We start from the raw sequence: 16,636 nt of genomic DNA, 5'->3' as shown, positions 1-16,636 counted from the left end.
AATTCCATAGCCCTTCCTGTGTCCAGCAGTTCTTTCAGTGTCATGTCAGCATTTCGTAGCGCTCTCCTTCTTAAATGCGTGGATGTGCAGCTTAAAATAATTTGAGATTTGATTTCCCTTTCTATACTTGCAAACTCGCATGTTTCTGCCAGGTGTCTGAGTCTCGTATGATATGCATCAAGGGTTTCATCTGCCATCTGTTTCGCCTGACGAAAAACGTATGTTTCATATTCAGTGTTTTTTTTCGGCGAAAAGTACTCAGTCAGTTTCGTTACTGCAGTATCATAAGCAATCCACTCCCCCGGTTTCTGGCAACGTCTCAAAAACATCAAACACATCAGGTCCAGTGTAATGTAAAAGCATAGCTTTCTTTTGTTTGTTGTCTTTAATGTTTAACGCAATAATGAAGTTCTGAAATCTTTGAATCCACTTAGTCCAGTGGAGCCCGAGTGAGCTAGGGTCACTGTGTATGTCAAATGAAGGAAACGGAGGAAGTCCAGCTGCAGCCGCCATTTCGTGGTCGTATATATTTATTTATTTATTTATTTATAACTCACGTGTTGCGTTGTTCAGATATCCTCGTCGCCAAATATAGAGTTCTTGTGTGTTGAGAAGAACAATCCAAAGCCAGTATGATGAGTATTCATAACCTGTATTCATTTAATTGTTAAACCTAAAACAAACAACTTTTTGATTCCAGCTTGCAACTGCAACTTCCCGCTATATCCCAAAACCCGGACTGGAGTGACGTAACAATCAGCTACGTTACTTCACTCAAAACATGGACTGGACTCAAATAGTGCCACAGTATTATAACAACATTACAATCCTCAGCTCCCAGGTGTTAAATCCCCTACTGCTGACAACCCCTGGACCGCAAGGCTTTCTCCCCGTTCTGATTGCACACAGTCCTTCAACAAACATCAGTTTCTCCAGTTTGAATCCAAAATGCGACGTTTCATTTCTTGGTTCATACTGGCAGCAGGTCTCGAAAACTGCACTATCAGCACCCAATCGTGCACCACAAACACTGCTCACATTCAAATAAGACACATGTTCATTGACAATATATGTATTACACATGTAGATTTAGAAACTGTTTTAATAACATCGGCATTGCTCATTTAAAATAAGAAACATTTGCTTAACAATTAAACACGTTGCATCTTTACAAGTGAAAATACACTTTCAAATACAAATTCCTCCATTTGACCCTCATAAGGACACGACCGGACCCCAGCAATAAAACGACATATAACTAACACGTGGAGAAAATGAATGAATAAAAATGTGTATAGGAACACTTTATTTTGCTCTTCCTTTACCTCTAGCCATCGTTTGGCATAATGTGTTGTTTATGCAAGATGGATAAGACGCCCAATGCGCACAGCTGTCTCCTAGCAAGTGAAGGCACCACTGTATTCTGGACGCTGTAGTTTATTCTAGGAACAAGACACCTGGGCGTGTTAGATATCACGGGAAATCGTGGAGCCTCCTCTTTCGTTTGGTATGTGGACTGCGTGCCTAGCTCTTTCCGTTTTTGAGTTACAGGTACTTGAACGCACCTACCGATTTGCTGCGCGTCACAGCACTGGAGCACTGAATGAGAGGGTGCGTAGGATAATCCCGTGACTCTTTTTAGTCGGTACTTATTGTGTTAACTGTGTGATTGTGTAGAGGGGGGTCGTTAGACTACAGCTGTCCTCTCGCTTGTAACGAGCAATTGTAAACTCCTTTTCTGCAGTCTGAGAAGAAGATAATGCCAAAAGGGGTTGTGAATCAATGTGCAAAGTCTCTATAATAATAATATAAAGGATGCGCTTTTAATTGAATGCAGTCGGGCCACAGCCAAGAATTAGACATATCTACATCTGATTAATGAAGAGTAAGAGAGTGGTTTTAATCGGAATAATAATAGGCATAAAAGAACTTCCCTGACCGGGAATCGAACCCGGGACGCGGCGGTGAGAGCGCCGACTCCTAACCACTAGACCACCAGGGACGTTGCTGAAGGAGTTTGTACGGCTGGCCAGGAATTTCTTTGCTATCAACGCTGTCGCATCAAAAACGGAACAGCCCCCAGGCCCTGCGCAATTGTTACAGGTGTCACTAGGACAGGTTCGTAATACCGGGCTAGCAACACCGTGGAAATGCAGACAAGGAAGCCAGACAATAAATCATGAAAGGGATTCATTTAAATTATTAAAACAATCAGATTAAAATATACTAAAATGGCCAAGCACATATATAAAACATAAAAACGAAATATTGGTCGCAATAACAAGAATAGTTGGATCAATAGCAGCAGTATTCACAATGATTATCACAATTCAAATATAGATTTAGCTACAGCAATAGCAACAACAATGGGCAAATAGCTATAGCCATAACAGGAGTAGCTATCACAACTTAAATATAGGTTCGGCTACAGAAATAACCTGCTGTATATCAATATCAGTAACGTTGGAAATGGTTACAGCAACAAACGTAATGTAATTGTCTAACAGCAGCAATCAATAAGAAAAGTTTACAACAATAGAAAGTCCCAAAGCCGTCTTCTCTGTGTTCCACGGTGGCATTAGCTGAGACTCGAATACGCTACAACAGCTCTGGTTAGTGAGGGCCGTCACTGGAGACGTTTCTCTAAGAAAGTAAAACAAAATAAAAGAACTTCGGCTAAGCAATCCAAATTGTTGAAAGCAGGGCGATGCAGCAAGCACACACACAGCAGCAAAAGATTGCACACTTCACTTAGCGAGGGGGGAGGTATATTCGCCTCTTCCCCTCTAAATGCTCAATCCGCCTTAAACAGCGAACTCAAGGCTCTCCCTCTCAGTTGCTTCCGGATTTGGGTCTCTCAGCGGCAGCGACCTGCTGTACAAGTCCCTTGCTCAGATCCCTCAGGTAATTTCTCGCCTCTGTGTCCGTGTCTCCACAGCTGTGCGTTCCCGTGTCTCTTTGCCTGGAGCTCGCTCTGCTCTCTCAATCTGTCTATCTCTTAAAACCATTTATTTAATTAAAAATAATAAGACCCACGTGAGGAATGCGCTTTAAAAGCAACATATTAATTGTCAATTAGGTGGAGAGGCAGTCTAGGCAAGTTATTATTATTTATTTCTTAGCAGACGCCCTTATCCAGGGCGACTTACAATTGTTACTAGATATCACATTATACATTATACAGATATCACATTATTTTTACATACAGTTACCCATTTATACAGTTGGGTTTTTACTGGAGCAATCTAGGTAAAGTACCTTGCTCAAGGGTACAACAGCATTGTCCCCCACTGGGGATTGAACCCACAACCCTCCGGTCAAGGGTCCAGAGCTCTAACCACTACTCCACACAAGTGCCGTGATTCAAAATTAGTGAAAATAAACAATAGCCAAACACACAATCAATAATAAATCGTGCAGTGAAAATACAAAATCATATCGTGATTTAAATTAATAAAAAAAAGAACGCATGTATATAAACACAAAATAATAATAAAAAAATAATAAAGTGTAAAAGCACACCTGCAACACAATGACAGACAATGAATCATAATGAACTGCCATAATAAAGTGTGCTCCTTAGGAGAGATTAGACGGCTTCTACACCCGCGCTGTGAACAAATAGTGAGTGTTTCATCCTCTTTGGTTTGAGCAACTGGTTTTTGGGGACGAGATGGCCGAGTGGTTAAGGCGATGGACTGCTAATCCATTGTGCTCTGCACGCGTGGGTTCGAATCCCATCCTCGTCGTAGCTTTTTTTTATTATTATTACTGTTTCTCGTTCTCTTTTTTTTTGGCAAAAGTGTTTATCCTGCGACTATAGGACAGTATTGGTCTGTGTTAGAGATGTTCCCCAACAGTAACACAAAAACAGCCTAAACTTTGCTGAAAAATAGTATAACCAAAGGCACCGCTGGGATTTGAACCCAGGATCTCCTGTTTACTAGACAGGCGCTTTAACCATCTAAGCCACGGCGCCCTGCCACACGCACAGAAATATGTGTCAGAGACCTGTGAAATGAAACCTATCAGGGACATTATTGCCTTTACTGTCATCCTCTACTGCAATGCAGGACTGTAAAATTAAGCGCGCGACATTTCTGAAATTAATCTGAAACACTTGAAAATGCGTATTACTTGTTATTAAACAATTTCCGACCTCAGATATCGGAATCTGCATTGTATTTTATATGACCGATTGTACCCTCTTTGTCTAGATATATGACATTTGGTAGTTCACATGATCAAAACATATGGTTAAATTGAGGTCACACCGAGACTTGAACTCGGATGGCTGGATTCAGAGTCCAGAGTGCTAACCTTTACAACATGGAACCTCTGCTGAGCACCCTGGAGATGAATGGCTGTAACATCCTCAGCTCCCAGGTGTTAAATCCCCTACTGCTGACAACCCCTGGACCGCAAGGCTTTCTCCCCGTTCTGATTGCACACAGTCCTTCAACAAACATCAGTTTCTCCAGTTTGAATCCAAAATGCGACGTTTCATTTCTTGGTTCATACTGGCAGCAGGTCTCGAAAACTGCACTATCAGCACCCAATCGTGCACCACAAACACTGCTCACATTCAAATAAGACACATGTTCATTGACAATATATGTATTACACATGTAGATTTAGAAACTGTTTTAATAACATCGGCATTGCTCATTTAAAATAAGAAACATTTGCTTAACAATTAAACACGTTGCATCTTTACAAGTGAAAATACACTTTCAAATACAAATTCCTCCATTTGACCCTCATAAGGACACGACCGGACCCCAGCAATAAAACGACATATAACTAAGACGTGGAGAAAATGAATGAATAAAAATGTGTATAGGAACACTTTATTTTGCTTTTCCTTTACCTCTAGCCATCGTTTGGCATAATGTGTTGTTTATGCAAGATGGATAAGACGCCAAATGCGCACAGCTGTCTCCTAGATAGTGAAGGCACCACTGTATTCTGGACGCTGTAGTTTATTCTAGGAACAAGACACCTGGGCGTGTTAGATATCACGGGAAATCGTGGGGCCTCCTCTTTCGTTTGGTATGTGGACTGCGTGCCTAGCTCTTTCCGTTTTTGAGTTACAGGTACTTGAACGCACCTACCGATTTGCTGCGCGTTACAGCACTGGAGCACTGAATGAGAGGGTGCGTAGGATAATCCCGTGACTCTTTTTAGTCGGTACTTATTGTGTTAACTGTGTGATTGTGTAGAGGGGGGTCGTTAGACTACAGCTGTCCTCTCGCTTGTAACGAGCAATTGTAAACTCCTTTTCTGCAGTCTGAGAAGAAGATAATGCCAAAAGGGGTTGTGAATCAATATGCAAAGTCTCTATAATAATAATATAAAGGATGCGCTTTTAATTGAATGCAGTCGGGCCACAGCCAAGAATTAGGCATATCTACATCTGATTAATGAAGAGTAAGAGAGTGGTTTTAATCGGAATAATAATAGGCATAAAAGAACTTCCCTGACCGGGAATCGAACCCGGGACGCGGCGGTGAGAGCGCCGACTCCTAACCACTAGACCACCAGGGACGTTGCTGAAGGAGTTTGTACGGCTGGCCAGGAATTTCTTTGCTATCAACGCTGTCGCATCAAAAACGGAACAGCCCCCAGGCCCTGCGCAATTGTTACAGGTGTCACTAGGACAGGTTCGTAATACCGGGGTAGCAACACCGTGGAAATGCAGACAAGGAAGCCAGACAATAAATCATGAAAGGGATTCATTTAAATTATTAAAACAATCAGATTAAAATATACTAAAATGGCCAAGCACATATATAAAACATAAAAACGAAATATTGGTCGCAATAACAAGAATAGTTGGATCAATAGCAGCAGTATTCACAATGATTATCACAATTCAAATATAGATTTAGCTACAGCAATAGCAACAACAATGGGCAAATAGCTATAGCCATAACAGGAGTAGCTATCACAACTTAAATATAGGTTCGGCTACAGAAATAACCTGCTGTATATCAATATCAGTAACGTTGGAAATGGTTACAGCAACAAACGTAATGTAATTGTCTAACAGCAGCAATCAATAAGAAAAGTTTACAACAATAGAAAGTCCCAAAGCCGTCTTCTCTGTGTTCCACGGTGGCATTAGCTGAGACTCGAATACGCTACAACAGCTCTGGTTAGTGAGGGCCGTCACTGGAGACGTTTCTCTAAGAAAGTAAAACAAAATAAAAGAACTTCGGCTAAGCAATCCAAATTGTTGAAAGCAGGGCGATGCAGCAAGCACACACACAGCAGCAAAAGATTGCACACTTCACTTAGCGAGGGGGGAGGTATATTCGCCTCTTCCCCTCTAAATGCTCAATCCGCCTTAAACAGCGAACTCAAGGCTCTCCCTCTCAGTTGCTTCCGGATTTGGGTCTCTCAGCGGCAGCGACCTGCTGTACAAGTCCCTTGCTCAGATCCCTCAGGTAATTTCTCGCCTCTGTGTCCGTGTCTCCACAGCTGTGCGTTCCCGTGTCTCTTTGCCTGGAGCTCGCTCTGCTCTCTCAATCTGTCTATCTCTTAAAACCATTTATTTAATTAAAAATAATAAGACCCACGTGAGGAATGCGCTTTAAAAGCAACATATTAATTGTCAATTAGGTGGAGAGGCAGTCTAGGCAAGTTATTATTATTTATTTCTTAGCAGACGCCCTTATCCAGGGCGACTTACAATTGTTACTAGATATCACATTATACATTATACAGATATCACATTATTTTTACATACAGTTACCCATTTATACAGTTGGGTTTTTACTGGAGCAATCTAGGTAAAGTACCTTGCTCAAGGGTACAACAGCATTGTCCCCCACTGGTGATTGAACCCACAACCCTCCGGTCAAGGGTCCAGAGCTCTAACCACTACTCCACACAAGTGCCGTGATTCAAAATTAGTGAAAATAAACAATAGCCAAACACACAATCAATAATAAATCGTGCAGTGAAAATACAAAATCATATCGTGATTTAAATTAATAAAAAAAAGAACGCATGTATATAAACACAAAATAATAATAAAAAAATAATAAAGTGTAAAAGCACACCTGCAACACAATGACAGACAATGAATCATAATGAACTGCCATAATAAAGTGTGCTCCTTAGGAGAGATTAGACGGCTTCTACACCCGCGCTGTGAACAAATAGTGAGTGTTTCATCCTCTTTGGTTTGAGCAACTGGTTTTTGGGGACGAGATGGCCGAGTGCTTAAGGCGATGGACTGCTAATCCATTGTGCTCTGCACGCGTGGGTTCGAATCCCATCCTCGTCGTAGCTTTTTTTTATTATTATTACTGTTTCTCGTTCTCTTTTTTTTTGGCAAAAGTGTTTATCCTGCGACTATAGGACAGTATTGGTCTGTGTTAGAGATGTTCCCCAACAGTAACACAAAAACAGCCTAAACTTTGCTGAAAAATAGTATAACCAAAGGCACCGCTGGGATTTGAACCCAGGATCTCCTGTTTACTAGACAGGCGCTTTAACCATCTAAGCCACGGCGCCCTGCCACACGCACAGAAATATGTGTCAGAGACCTGTGAAATGAAACCTATCAGGGACATTATTGCCTTTACTGTCATCCTCTACTGCAATGCAGGACTGTAAAATTAAGCGCGCGACATTTCTGAAATTAATCTGAAACACTTGAAAATGCGTATTACTTGTTATTAAACAATTTCCGACCTCAGATATCGGAATCTGCATTGTATTTTATATGACCGATTGTACCCTCTTTGTCTAGATATATGACATTTGGTAGTTCACATGATCAAAACATATGGTTAAATTGAGGTCACACCGAGACTTGAACTCGGATGGCTGGATTCAGAGTCCAGAGTGCTAACCTTTACAACATGGAACCTCTGCTGAGCACCCTGGAGATGAATGGCTGTAACATCCTCAGCTCCCAGGTGTTAAATCCCCTACTGCTGACAACCCCTGGACCGCAAGGCTTTCTCCCCGTTCTGATTGCACACAGTCCTTCAACAAACATCAGTTTCTCCAGTTTGAATCCAAAATGCGACGTTTCATTTCTTGGTTCATACTGGCAGCAGGTCTCGAAAACTGCACTATCAGCACCCAATCGTGCACCACAAACACTGCTCACATTCAAATAAGACACATGTTCATTGACAATATATGTATTACACATGTAGATTTAGAAACTGTTTTAATAACATCGGCATTGCTCATTTAAAATAAGAAACATTTGCTTAACAATTAAACACGTTGCATCTTTACAAGTGAAAATACACTTTCAAATACAAATTCCTCCATTTGACCCTCATAAGGACACGACCGGACCCCAGCAATAAAACGACATATAACTAAGACGTGGAGAAAATGAATGAATAAAAATGTGTATAGGAACACTTTATTTTGCTTTTCCTTTACCTCTAGCCATCGTTTGGCATAATGTGTTGTTTATGCAAGATGGATAAGACGCCAAATGCGCACAGCTGTCTCCTAGATAGTGAAGGCACCACTGTATTCTGGACGCTGTAGTTTATTCTAGGAACAAGACACCTGGGCGTGTTAGATATCACGGGAAATCGTGGGGCCTCCTCTTTCGTTTGGTATGTGGACTGCGTGCCTAGCTCTTTCCGTTTTTGAGTTACAGGTACTTGAACGCACCTACCGATTTGCTGCGCGTTACAGCACTGGAGCACTGAATGAGAGGGTGCGTAGGATAATCCCGTGACTCTTTTTAGTCGGTACTTATTGTGTTAACTGTGTGATTGTGTAGAGGGGGGTCGTTAGACTACAGCTGTCCTCTCGCTTGTAACGAGCAATTGTAAACTCCTTTTCTGCAGTCTGAGAAGAAGATAATGCCAAAAGGGGTTGTGAATCAATATGCAAAGTCTCTATAATAATAATATAAAGGATGCGCTTTTAATTGAATGCAGTCGGGCCACAGACAAGAATTAGGCATATCTACATCTGATTAATGAAGAGTAAGAGAGTGGTTTTAATCGGAATAATAATAGGCATAAAAGAACTTCCCTGACTGGGAATCGAACCCTTGCCGCGGCGGTGAGAGCGCCGAATCCTAACCACTAGACCACCAGGGACGTTGCTGAAGGATTTTGTACGGCTAGCCAGGAATTTCTTTGCTATCAACGCTGTCGCATCAAAAACGGAACAACCCCCAGGCCCTGCACAATTGTTACAGGTGTCACTAGGACTGGTTCGTAATACCGGGCTAGCAACACCGTGGAAATGCGGACAAGGAAGCCAGACAATAAATCATGAAAGGGATTCATTTAAATTATTAAAACAATCAGATTAAAATACATTAAAATGGCCAAGCACATATATAAAACATAAAAACGAAATATTGGTCGCAATAACAAGAATAGTTGGATCAATAGCAGCAGTATTCACAATGATTATCACAATTCAAATATAGATTTAGCTGCAGCAATAGCAACAACAATGGGCAAATAGCTATAGCCATAACAGGAGTAGCTATCACAACTTAAATATAGGTTCGGCTACAGAAATAACCTGCTATATATCAATATCAGTAACGTTGGAAATGGTTACAGCAACAAACGTAATGTAATTGTCTAACAGCAGCAATCAATAAGAAAAGTTTACAACAATAGAAAGTCCCAAAGCCGTCTTCTCTGTGTTCCACGGTGGCATTAGCTGAGACTCGAATAGGCTACAACAGCTCTGGTTAGTGAGGGCCGTCACTGGAGACGTTTCTCTAAGAAAGTAAAACAAAATAAAAGAACTTCGGCTAAGCAATCCAAATTGTTGAAAGCAGGGCGATGCAGCAAGCACACACACAGCAGCAAAAGATTGCACACTTCACTTAGCGAGGGGGGAGGTATATTCGCCTCTTCCCCTCTAAATGCTCAATCCGCCTTAAACAGCGAACTCAACGCCTTCCCTCTCAGTTGCTTCCGGAGTTGGGTCTCTCAGCGGCAGCGACCTGCTGTACAAGTCCCTTGCTCAGATCCCTCAGGTAATTTCTCGCCTCTGTGTCCGTGTCTCCACAGCTGTGCGTTCCCGTGTCTCTTTGCCTGGAGCTCGCTCTGCTCTCTCATTCTGTTCGTCTCTTAAAACCATTTATTTAATTAAAAATAATAAGACCCACGTGCGGAATGCGTTTCAAAAGCGACACATTAATTGTCAATTAGGTGGAGAGGCAGTCATTATTATTATAATTATTTATTTCTTAGCAGACGCCCTTATCCAGGGCGACATACAATATATCACATTATACAGATATCACATTATTTTTTACATACAGTTACCCATTTATACAGTTGGGTTTTTACTGGAGCAATCTAGGTAAAGTACCTTGCTCAAGGGTACAACAGCATTGTCCCCCACTGGGGATTGAACCCACAACCCTCCGGTCAAGGGTCCAGAGCCCTAACCACTACTCCACACAAGTGCCGTGATTCAAATCTTGTGAAAATAAACAATAGCCAAATACACAATCAATAATAAATCGTGCAGTGAAAATACAAAATCATATCGTGATTTAAATAAAAAAAAAACAAGCACGCATGTATATAAATACAAAATAATAATAAAAAAAATAATAAAGTGTAAATGCACACCTGCAACACAATGACAGACAATGAATCATAATGAACTGCCATAATAAAGTGTGCTCCTTAGGAGAGATTAGACGGCTTCTACAACCGCGCTGTGAACAAATAGTGAGTGTTTCATCCTCTTTGGTTTGAGCAACTGGTTTTCGGGGACGAGGTGGCCGAGTGGTTAAGGCGATGGCCTGCTAATCCATTGTGCTCTGCATGCGTGGGTTTGAATCCCATCCTGGTCGTAGCTTTTTTTTTATTACTGTTTCTCGTTCTCTTTTTTTTGGCAAAAGTGTTTATCCTGCGACTATAGGACAGTATTGGTCTGTGTTAGAGATGCTCCCCAACAGTAACACAAAAACAGCCTAAACTTTGCTGAAAAATAGTATAACCAAAGGCACCGCTGGGATTGGAACCCAGGATCTCCTGTTTACGAGACAGGCGCTTTAACCATCTAAGCCACGGCGCCCTGCCACACGCAAAGAAATATGTGTCAGAGACCTGTGAAATGAAACCTATCAGGGACATTATTGCCTTTACTGTCATTCTCTACTGCAATGCAGGACTGTAAAATTAAGCGCGCGACATTTCTGAAATTAATCTGAAACACTTGAAAATGCGTATTACTTGTTATTAAACAATTTCCGACCTCAGATATCGGAATCTGCATTGTATTTTATATGACCGATTGTACCCTCTTTGTCTAGATATATGACATTTGGAAGTTCACACGAGCAAAACATATGGTTAAATTGAGGTCACACCGAGACTTGAACTCGGATGGCTGGATTCAGAGTCCAGAGTGCTAACCTTTACAACATGGAACCTCTGCTGAGCACCCTGGAGATGAATGGTTGTAACATCCTCAGCTCCCAGGTGTTAAATCCCCTACTGCTGACAACCCCTGGACCGCAAGGCTTTCTCCCCGTTCTGATTGCACACAGTCCTTCAACAAACATCAGTTTCTCCAGTTTGAATCCAAAATGCGACGTTTCATTTCTTGGTTCATACTGGCAGCAGGTCTCGAAAACTGCACTATCAGCACCCAATCGTGCACCACAAACACTGCTCACATTCAAATAAGACACATGTTCATTGACAATATATGTATTACACATGTCGATTTAGAAACTGTTTTAATAACATCGGCATTGCTCATTTAAAATAAGAAACATTTGCTTAACAATTAAACACGTTGCATCTTTACAAGTGAAAATACACTTTCAAATACAAATTCCTCCATTTGACCCTCATAAGGACACGACCGGACCCCAGCAATAAAACGACATATAACTAACACGTGGAGAAAATGAATGAATAAAAATGTGTATAGGAACACTTTATTTTGCTTTTCCTTTACTTCTAGCCATCGTTTGGCATAATGTGTTGTTTATGCAAGATGGATAAGACGCCCAATGCGCACAGCTGTCTCCTAGCAAGTGAAGGCACCACTGTATTCTGGACGCTGTAGTTTATTCTAGGAACAAGACACCTGGGCGTGTTAGATATCACGGGAAATCGTGGAGCCTCCTCTTTCGTTTGGTATGTGGACTGCGTGCCTAGCTCTTTCCGTTTTTGAGTTACAGGTACTTGAACGCACCTACCGATTTGCTGCGCGTCACAGCACTGGAGCACTGAATGAGAGGGTGCGTAGGATAATCCCGTGACTCCTTTTAGTCGGTACTTATTGTGTTAACTGTGTGATTGTGTAGAGGGGGGTCGTTAGACTACAGCTGTCCTCTCGCTTGTAACGAGCAATTGTAAACTCCTTTTCTGCAGTCTGAGAAGAAGATAATGCCAAAAGGGGTTGTGAATCAATGTGCAAAGTCTCTATAATAATAATATAAAGGATGCGCTTTTAATTGAATGCAGTCGGGCCACAGCCAAGAATTAGACATATCTACATCTGATTAATGAAGAGCAAGAGAGTGGTTTTAATCGGAATAATAATAGGCATAAACGAACTTCCCTGACCGGGAATCGTGAAAACATTGTTGAAAAAAATGTTTCATTTGTTTTTAGCACTTAAAATGGTCCAATTTAGCCTTACCAAAACTTAAATCCCCCCCCCCCCAAAATTTGGGGGGGTACTTTGGGGTTCGTTACCTTGAGGCAACATTGAACCACTATAGAACAAATTATTTTAATTTCATGCATGACATTACATTTTCTTCTTGGAACAAAATGATAATTTTGACTCAGATTTAAAAACAATGAATCGTAATGCAACATTTTGAGTTAAAAATAAATTACAAATAAACAAAAACTACATTTGTCCAGTGATCCTGCGCAAATGTGTTCTGTCCAACTTACTGCTTGTGAAAGTCCACAAAGCAGTTCTTCTCAGCAGTGAAACAGAGGAAAACCCCACACTTCACACACTGCACCTTGATGATCCCTTTGCAGCCTGGGTATTTACATCTACCTCTGGTTTCTGCCCAAACAGGCTAGTGGTCTGTGTTGTCCTGGCAGACTGGGCCCACATGCCCTCTCTTCCTTTTTTCATCCAGACTTGCCTCAACACAGTGGGATGGTCTTACCTTCCGCTTCAGGTTGATTTTGTTCTGCTTGCAGAGACAGCTTGCTACCTCAATTTTAAACTCCAGTAAACTGAGCTGCTATTTCTTTTGGATGCCACACTCTCTGCAATCTCTCCGGTACAGGAGCCAAGCCTGCACAAGTGTGAAATCCATCATGTGGAAGCCAATGCGATGGTACCACTTCTTGGATCTTATCTTGGTTCGGTACACTGCAATGAGCATCCAGGAGGTCCACCCCACCCATGCTCTGGTTGTACAATTTGACTATATTGGTGCGTGCCACTTGAACAGCTTCCTTTCTCCTCTTGTCCCATCTCTCCACTGTGGAAGTTGAGTTGGCCACTGCATAGGTGCTCAGGAGAGTCACCGGACGGTTGTCAAACCATTTGACTGCCCTGAGGTACACACAATTGTGTTTTGCCACTTTCTCTTCAAAGGTTCCCCTTCTTTTGTTCTTCATTTCCTTGTCATTCATGAAGGTGCATCCAGCCAGACGATTCTGTCTAACTTTCCCCACACTGTGGATCTTTTTTATTTTTTGTAGAGCCACTTGCAGGTCAGTGCTACAGAACCAACTGATAATGATAATGTAATGCTGAAAAACTTTGATATATTATTCAATATTAGTATAATAAAATATATGGTAGAACAATATTCATTATATTTCAGTAGTAATGATGATAATCATAATCATGATGGTAATAGTAGGCTGGTTACATTAGAATATGACCACATGTAAACAAAAATAAGTTGGAAAGTGAGGTTCCATTGTGGTTCAATGTTGCTTTGAGGCAACATACCTATTTCATTAATTTATCATAATATATATTATGTGAAAATTAGATAGTGATGAAAAATAATTCTTAACTTACCCAAGATTGTGAATCCATTTTTTATTGAAGAAAAAGCTGTAAAAATTGTTATTTTAGAGCAATTTTTAGGAGCAATCTAATGGCCGTCGCACATGTGCTATATCCTGATTTTAAAAGGTGTTGAAGAAAGGAAAAACTAGTCATGTGACCAAATGTAAGTATACTATTGGTTTATTTAGCTTCCTCCCTTAAAAAGAGAGAATTGCATTATGGTTGATGTTGTTTTTGTGTGTGTAAGGGAGCAAAAACTGGTATGTTACTTTGAGGTAACATTTGGCCATAGAGGGTTATATGACCGATTGTACCCTCTTTGTCTAGATATATGACATTCGGTAGTTCACATGATAAACACATATGGTTAACTTGAGGTCACACCGAGACTTGAACTCGGATGGCTGGATTCAGAGTCCAGAGTGCTAACCTTTACAACATGGAACCTCTGCTGAGCACCCTGGAGATGAATGGCTGTAACATCCTCATCTCCCAGGTTTTAAATCCCAAACTGCTGTCAACCCCTGAACCGCAAGGCTTTCTCCCCATTCTGATTGCACACAGTCCTTCAACAAACATCAGTTTCTCCAGTTTGAATCCGAAATGCGACGTTTCATTTCTTGGTTCATACTGGCAGCAGGTCTCGAAAACTGCACTATCAGCACCCAATTGTGCACCACAAACACTGCTCACATTCAAATAAGACACATGTTCATTGACAATATATGTATTACACATGTAGATTTAGAAACTGTTTTAATAACATCGGCATTGCTCATTTAAAATAAGAAACATTTGCTTAACAATTAAACACGTTGCATCTTTACAAGTGAAAATACACTTTCAAATACAAATTCCTCCATTTGACCCTCATAAGGACAAGACCGGACCCCAGCAATGAAACGACATATAACTAACACGTGGAGTAAATGAATGAATAAAAATGTGTATAGGAACACTTTATTTTGCTTTTCATTTACTGCTAGCCATCGTTTGGCATAATGTGTTGTTTATGCAAGATGGATAAGACGCCCAATGCGCACAGCTGTCTCCTAGCAAGTGAAGGCACCACTGTATTCTGGACGCTGTAGTTTATTCTAGGAACAAGACACCTGGGCATGTTAGATATCACGGGAAATCGTGGAGCATCCTCTTTCGTTTGGTATGTTGACTGCGTGCCTAGCTCTTTCCGTTTTTGAGTTACAGGTACTTGAACGCACCTACCGATTTGCTGCGCGTCACAGCACTGGAGCACTGAATGAGAGGATGCGTAGGATAATTCCGTGACTCTTTTTAGTCGGTACTTATTGTGTTAACTGTGTGATTGTGTAGAGGGGGGTCGTTAGACCACAGCTGTCCTCTCGCATGTAACGAGCAATTGTAAACTCCTTTTCTGCAGTCTGAGAAGAAGATAATGCCAAAAGGGGTTGTGAATCAATGTGCAAAGTCTCTATAATAATAATATAAAGGATGCGCTTTTAATTGAATGCAGTCGGGCCACAGCCAAGAATTAGACATATCTACATCTGATTAATGAAGAGTAAGAGAGTGGTTTTAATCGGAATAATAATAGGCATAAAAGAACTTCCCTGACCGGGAATCGAACCCGGGCCGCGGCGGTGAGAGCGCCGAATCCTAACCACTAGACCACCAGGGACGTTGCTGAAGGAGTTTGTACGGCTGGCCAGGAATTTCTTTGCTATCAACGCTGTCGCATCAAAAACGGAACAGCCCCCAGGCCCTGCGCAATTGTTACAGGTGTCACTAGGACAGGTTCGTAATACCGGGGTAGCAACACCGTGGAAATGCAGACAAGGAAGCCAGACAATAAATCATGAAAGGGATTCATTTAAATTATTAAAACAATCACATTAAAATATACTAAAATGGCCAAGCACATATATAAAACATAAAAACGAAATATTGGTCGCAATAACAAGAATAGTTGGATCAATAGCAGCAGTATTCACAATGATTATCACAATTCAAATATAGATTTAGCTACAGCAATAGCAACAACAATGGGCAAATAGCTATAGCCATAACAGGAGTAGCTTTCACAACTTAAATATAGGTTCGGCTACAGAAATAACCTGCTATATATCAATATCAGTAACGTTGGAAATGGTTACAGCAACAAACGTAATGTAATTGTCTAACAGCAGCAATCAATAAGAAAAGTTTACAACAATAGAAAGTCCCAAAGCCGTCTTCTCTGTGTTCCACGGTGGCATTAGCTGAGACTCGAATAGGCTACAACAGCTCTGGTTAGTGAGGGCCGTCACTGGAGACGTTTCTCTAAGAAAGTAAAACTAAATGAAAGAACTTCGGCTAAGCAATCCAAATTGTTGAAAGCAGGGCGATGCAGCAAGCACACAAACAGCAGCAAAAGATTGCACACTTCACTTAGCGAGGGGGAGGTATATTCGCCTCTTCCCCTCTAAATGCTCAATCCGCCTTAAACAGCGAACTCAACGCCTTCCCTCTCAGTTGCTTCCGGAGTTGGGTCTCTCAGCGGCAGCGACCTGCTGTACAAGTCCCTTGGTCAGATCCCTCAGGTAATTTCTCGCCTCTGTGTCCGTGTCTCCACAGCTGTGCGTTCCCGTGTCTCTTTGCCTGGAGCTCGCTCTGCTCTCTCAATCTGTCCGTCTCT

The 16,636-nt window shown here is 41.4% G+C and overlaps 9 non-coding genes across 9 annotated transcripts; 3 read left to right on the top strand and 6 right to left on the bottom strand.

Moving 5' to 3' along the window:
* Window positions 1-1,930: 1,930 nt before the first annotated feature.
* Window positions 1,931-2,002, bottom strand: trnae-cuc (transfer RNA glutamic acid (anticodon CUC)). The gene has a single exon. It is a non-coding gene; the product is annotated as a tRNA-Glu (tRNA).
* A 1,665-nt stretch (window positions 2,003-3,667) lies between these two features.
* On the top strand, window positions 3,668-3,749 carry trnas-gcu (transfer RNA serine (anticodon GCU)). The gene has a single exon. It is a non-coding gene; the product is annotated as a tRNA-Ser (tRNA).
* A 156-nt stretch (window positions 3,750-3,905) lies between these two features.
* On the bottom strand, window positions 3,906-3,979 carry trnat-agu (transfer RNA threonine (anticodon AGU)). Its single transcript has one exon. It is a non-coding gene; the product is annotated as a tRNA-Thr (tRNA).
* Window positions 3,980-5,475: 1,496 nt separating this feature from the next.
* On the bottom strand, window positions 5,476-5,547 carry trnae-cuc (transfer RNA glutamic acid (anticodon CUC)). Its single transcript has one exon. It is a non-coding gene; the product is annotated as a tRNA-Glu (tRNA).
* A 1,665-nt stretch (window positions 5,548-7,212) lies between these two features.
* On the top strand, window positions 7,213-7,294 carry trnas-gcu (transfer RNA serine (anticodon GCU)). Its single transcript has one exon. It is a non-coding gene; the product is annotated as a tRNA-Ser (tRNA).
* A 156-nt stretch (window positions 7,295-7,450) lies between these two features.
* On the bottom strand, window positions 7,451-7,524 carry trnat-agu (transfer RNA threonine (anticodon AGU)). The gene has a single exon. It is a non-coding gene; the product is annotated as a tRNA-Thr (tRNA).
* A 3,219-nt stretch (window positions 7,525-10,743) lies between these two features.
* On the top strand, window positions 10,744-10,825 carry trnas-gcu (transfer RNA serine (anticodon GCU)). The gene has a single exon. It is a non-coding gene; the product is annotated as a tRNA-Ser (tRNA).
* Window positions 10,826-10,975: 150 nt separating this feature from the next.
* Window positions 10,976-11,049, bottom strand: trnat-agu (transfer RNA threonine (anticodon AGU)). Its single transcript has one exon. It is a non-coding gene; the product is annotated as a tRNA-Thr (tRNA).
* Window positions 11,050-15,568: 4,519 nt separating this feature from the next.
* Window positions 15,569-15,640, bottom strand: trnae-cuc (transfer RNA glutamic acid (anticodon CUC)). Its single transcript has one exon. It is a non-coding gene; the product is annotated as a tRNA-Glu (tRNA).
* Between the last annotated feature and the right edge of the window lie 996 nt (window positions 15,641-16,636).

The sequence above is a fragment of the Acipenser ruthenus genome, chromosome 21 (assembly GCF_902713425.1).
Source record: "Acipenser ruthenus chromosome 21, fAciRut3.2 maternal haplotype, whole genome shotgun sequence".
In the NCBI taxonomy this organism is placed as follows: domain Eukaryota; kingdom Metazoa; phylum Chordata; class Actinopteri; order Acipenseriformes; family Acipenseridae; genus Acipenser; species Acipenser ruthenus.
The sequence above is the reverse complement of the archived record's forward strand: the minus strand, read 5'-3'. Positions and strand labels throughout refer to the sequence as shown.